Below are 5,561 nucleotides of genomic sequence, written 5' to 3' on the forward strand. Positions count from 1 at the left end.
TTCTTTACCCATTCATCTGTCGATGGACATTTAGGTTGTTTCCATGTCTTGGCTATCGTGAACAGTCTTGCTCTGAACATAAGGGTGCATGTATCTTTTCGAATTATAGTTTTGTCTGGGTCTATGCCCAGGAGTGGGATTGCTGGGTCATGTTCTCACGCTAGTTTTTTATATTAACCCCACCTGTGCTCCCCTGCCCCCAGGAAACACTAATCTGCTCTCCATCTCTTTGGTTTTGTCATTTTGAGAATATTGTATAAATGAAATCAGACGGCACATAACCTTCCGTGATCGACTGTCTTTGCTCTGCGTGACTGCCCTGAGGTCTGTGCAGGTTGCTGTGTGTATCGATCAGTTTTCCCTTTTTATGGCTGAGTAATATTCCAGGTATTGGTTTGCCAACATGTGTTCACCCGTTCAATCACTGAAGGACATTTGGTTTCCAGTATTTTGCTCGTATGAGTGGAGCTGTTATGAATATTTGTGTACACTTTTTGGTATGAACATATGTTTTCATTGCTCTGGGATAAATGCCCAGGAATGCATTTGTCAAGCTGTATGGCAGCCACATGTTTGGTTTTTAAAGAAATTGCCGATCCGAGGTCCAAAGTCGCTCTACCATTTTACATCCCCACCAGTAACAAGTGAGAGATCCAGTTTTCCTGCAGCCTCCCCAGCATCTGGTATCGTCACCATTTTCTGTTTTAGCTCTTCTAATACGTGTAATGGTATCTCATTGTGGTTTTAGTTTTTTTATTTTTTTTGCTGTACGTGGGCCTCTCACTGTTGTGGCCTCTCCCGTTGCGGCGCACAGGCTCCGGACGTGCAGGCTCAGTGGCCATGGCTCATGGGCCCAGCCGCTCCGCGGCATGTGGGATCTTCCCGGACCGGGGCGCGAGCCCGTGTCCCCTGCATCGGCAGGCGGACCCTCAACCGCTGCGCCACCAGGGAAGCCCCTCATTGTGGTTTTAGTTTACGTTTCCCTAATGTCTAATGATGCTGAACATCTTTTCATGTGCTTTTTTGGCATCAGATCACTCTCTTTTTCCAAAAACAAAAAAAAAATTAACTGAGGCTTTCCATACAGTAAAGAGTGCATATCTTCAATGTATGTCTTTTTATTTATTTATTTTTTGGCTGCATTGGGTCTTTGTTTCTGCACGTGGACTTTCTCTAGTTGCAGCCAGTGGGGGCTACTCTTCGTTGCAGTGTGCAGGCTTCTCATTGCGGTGGCTTCTCTTGTTGTGGAACATGGGCTTCAGTAGTTGTGGCACGCAGGCTCAGTAGTTATGGCTTGAGGCCTCAGTAGTTGTGGCACACGGGTGCAGTAGTTGTGGCTTGCCGGCTGTAGAACGCAGGCTCAGTAGTTGTGGCGCACGGGCTTTGTTGCTCCGCGACATGTGGGATCTTCCCGGACCAGGGCTCAAGCCCGTGTCCCCTGCATTGGCAGGCAGATTCTTAACCACTGTGCCACCAGGGAAGTCCCTATTTATTTATTTTAAATTGAAGTATGGTTGACCTAAAATACTATATTGGTTTCAGGTGTACCACATAGTAATTTGATATCTTTATAGAGTATATTCCATACAAAGTTACAATGAACTATTGACTCCATTCGCTGTGCTCACATGTGACTATTTAAATTCAAATTAATTCAAATTAAATAGAATTGAAAATCCAGCTCTTCAGTCATGCTGGTCACATTTTATGTGTTCAATGGCCATGTGTATCTAGAAGCTACTGTATTGAACAGCACAGATAGAGACCATTTCCATCACTGCAGAAAGTTCTAGTAAATAGTGCTTTTTGGGACTTCCACACCCTCTTCCACAAGGCCCCCTATTCTTCTTAGGAAAGACTCCTCAGTGTCAGTTTCAAGGTCCAGCATCCACTGCCTTCACCTCTTGGACCTTGTTCCACGCCACACTCTTCACCCCCAAATTCTTCAAAGGCACCAAGCCCCTTCCACCTTGCAGGCCTTTCCCTGGGCTGCTCCCTGGAGCCCCTTCCACCCCCCGTTCTCCTGGCCAACTCCAGCTCATCCTTTGGGTCTCAGCTTAAATGCCACCTCCTCCAGAAGCCTCTCCTGATGCCCCCATCCAGTTTGAACCCCCTGGTCCAGCTTCCTGCATCCTTCCTGTGCTCGCCTTTGGAGAAATTCTCATAGCCATGCTTATACAATTATTTGTACTTGATAATAGCGTTTGTCTCATCTGCCTGCTCCCCCAAAGGTGCCTCCCTGTATCTGGGGCACCCAGCCTGGGGCCTGGTATACAGCAGATGCTCAATCTACAGGGAAGCTCATGAGCGCCTACCTTCCTCTGCCAGGGGAGTGAAGTGTGGCCCGGATCACACAGCAGGGCCCGCTGGCATCCTTCCTGCTGCTTCCACAGTCCCCCTGGGGACCCCCTTGGCCCTTTACTCCAGAACTCCTGTAATTGAAAGCAAATGTTCCCTCCAGAAGTTTACCATATCTGTGTTCATCTTCTTCACGGGCTAATTTTATTAAAGTTCCCCAAAGAGAGAATTGTAAATTCATTAGCGCGCATCTTGGACCAGACCCTCCTGTACGCCGGGTAGAAAAAGATTAGAAGTAAGCTGGGCCCGATGATAATGAAACAGAAGATGCTCAAACATAATTCTTAATTAAACTGTAATGAGATAAGAAGTTGTTGCCGTCTTGCGGTCCTGGCCTGGGTCCCCCATGTTGTCACTGTAGCTCCGTGATTTACGATTTTCCTCCCTCAAAGATGTAATTAGTTTTTTTCTTCCCACTTAAAAAAAAAAATCCAAAACATTATTTAGATTATTAAAAAAAAAAACCTGGGCCACCATTGGGGGTTGTTTTTATCCTGGTGCAATAGTAACGTCAATTTAGAAAAAAATAAATGTAGGAGGCTGAAGGAGGAGGGTTCAAGATGAGAAAATGCAGTGTAATAGCAGGAGACTGTGTCCAGTTCTGCCCTGAGCCAGCCTCTTGGACTTGGGACTGGCTGGTGCTGCCACAGGGGATGCCCTTTCTTCTCTGCAGATTGGGATCATTTAGGGCCCCCTGCCTCCCTCAGAGCCACTTGCAGCCCCATGGTGCAGGAATATTTAGGGTCCACTTGGCTTCTGTCTCCTGGTCACTGAACCCTGTGATTAGGATGGGCTTGTATCTCACAGGATTGTTTGGGGGCAAGTGACAGAAACCACTTCTGGCTGTCTTGGAGGGGATGGGATTGAGTGGTAGGATATGGAGGGGGACTTACAGAATGGAAATAAGGGGCAGTCAGGTTTGCTGCATGGCCTCATGATGTCTCCCTCCCCTCCTGTCACCTGTTCCAGTTTCAAAGCCCCAGGAGAGGGTGACCCAGCCTCAACCCAGGACTGCTCCTCACATACCTTTGTAAGGGGTCGGGGAGGACCAGATCCTTCACTGAAAGAGGGCATCATGGCTCCCTGAAGCCACATGCAGCGAGAGGCTCCCTGGAATGGAAGCCAGGTGCAATTAAACATGACTGCTTAGGTCCCAAATGACGACTCTGCTGTGGGACTTGCTGCAGGCTCTTTGAAGGGAGGGTTGTGGTGGAGGGTGGTGGTGGTCTGGGGTCCCCCGTCAGAACATCTATTCCTCAGGAGTGGGCTCATCACTGCCACAATGACAGGAATCATCAAAACCATTGAGCCCCCTTCTGTGCATCTGACACTGTGGTCAGTGTATCAGTCAGCTATTGCTGCATAACTAGTAATCCCAGAACTTAACAGCTTGAAAAACAATATTTCTTATCTCACAATTTCTGTGGGCAGGGCTCTGGGTGCAGCTCAAGTAGGTGCCCTGCTTGAGGGTCTTACGGGTTATAACAAGGTGTCGGTCAGGGGCTGCCACCTCATCTAAAGGCTCAACTGGCAAGGAGCTGCTTCCAAGCTTCCTCCATGGCTGTTGGCAGGATTCAGTCCTCGTGGGCTGTGGGACTGAGGGCCTCAGTTCCTTGCTGGCTGTGGGCCACAACCCAGTGTCAGTAGATTGGCATTGCTGCGTGGCAGGCAAACGGACCCAAGGTCAATTTGGTAACATGGTGAGGCAAGGAGAGTACAGTGTTTATTGTAGGTGCCAAGTGAGGAGAATGGGCAGTTCATGCTCAAAAGACCCGAACTCCCCAGTGGCTTTCGGGGAAGGGCTTTTAAAGGCAACGTTAGGGGTGTGGGTTGTGGTGTGTAGGATCAGCTTGTGGACCTTCTTCTGATTGGTTGGTGGGGAGGTAACAGGGTGATGTTTCAGGAATTTCAGTCATCAGCCTTCTGGTTCCAGCCAGTCTGGGGTCTAGTGCTTGTGGTCAGCATGTAGTCACCATCCTCCACCTGGGTGGGGGTCTTAGTTTCTGCAAAACAGCTCAAAGATATCGTGTCAGGTTGTTATGTATATCCCTTGAGGAGGAACGAAGACACTGTTTTGTCACTGAAGTATTGTTTAAGCTATTATTACTTTTCTTGCTTGACTGTTTTTCCTTTGATTCTGCATCCCCTTACTTCCCTAATTAATAACTGCTGTGCCAGCTCTTTGGAACTCGGGGAAAGCCTAGGAGACTAGAGCTTTCCCAAACGAGAAGCAGGGGACACAGAGGGGATTTTGTACCCAGGAGAGTCCTGCCAGTTTCAACCAAAACCCAGTAGACTGGCTTTGCTGTGCACGGGCGAGGGGACCCAAAATTGGTTCAGTAACAATTCATTCACCTAGTCAACAGACACTTATTGTGCAACTACTATGTGCCAGGCCTCTGCTGGGTGCTGAGGACCCAGCAGTGACCAAGAGAGACCAGATCCCTACCTTTAGGCACCTCACGATCTAGTAGGGGGAGACCAACGTTCAATAAATAACCACACACCGAAATATAAAATCACAACTGTGAGCATCACTGGGAAGGAACAGCGGGTTAGGAGGATGGTTTAAGGGAGATCGACCTGGTCTGGGGGGTCGGTGAAGACTTCTGGAAGAAGTTTGAGCTGGGAGCTGAAGGATGCGTGTGGGGTATGGGGCTGGACAGGCCAGAGAGGAGTGCACCAGACAGAGGGGACAGCTCGGGCAAAGGCCCCGAGGTGGGACAGGAAGAGGGGCTGGAGGGAGGCCGAGGGTTAGGAGTTTGCCTCAGGAGGCCCTGAAGGTTAAAAAAAGTAATTTTTTTTTTTTTCTTTTTTGGCTGCATTGCTCACAGCTTGTGGGATCCTAGGTCCCTGACCAGGGATCGAACCCAGGGCCTCAGCAGTGATAGTGCTGAAAGTGCTGAGTCCTAGCCACTGGACCACCAGAGAATTTCCTTTTTTTGTAGTTTTATTGGAGTATAGTTGACTTACAATGTTGTGTTAGTTTCTGCTGTACATTAAATTGACTCAGTTATACATATATATACATTCTTTTTCATATTCTTTTCCATTATGGTTTATCACAGGATATTGAATATAGTTTCCTGTGCTATACAGTAGGACCTTTTTATCTATTCTATATATAATAGTTTGCATCTGCTAATCCCAAACTCCCAATCCATCCCTCCCTCCCCCTTCCTCCCCCTTGGCAACCACAAGTC

Source organism: Delphinus delphis, chromosome 3, assembly GCF_949987515.2.
Source record: "Delphinus delphis chromosome 3, mDelDel1.2, whole genome shotgun sequence".
In the NCBI taxonomy this organism is placed as follows: domain Eukaryota; kingdom Metazoa; phylum Chordata; class Mammalia; order Artiodactyla; family Delphinidae; genus Delphinus; species Delphinus delphis.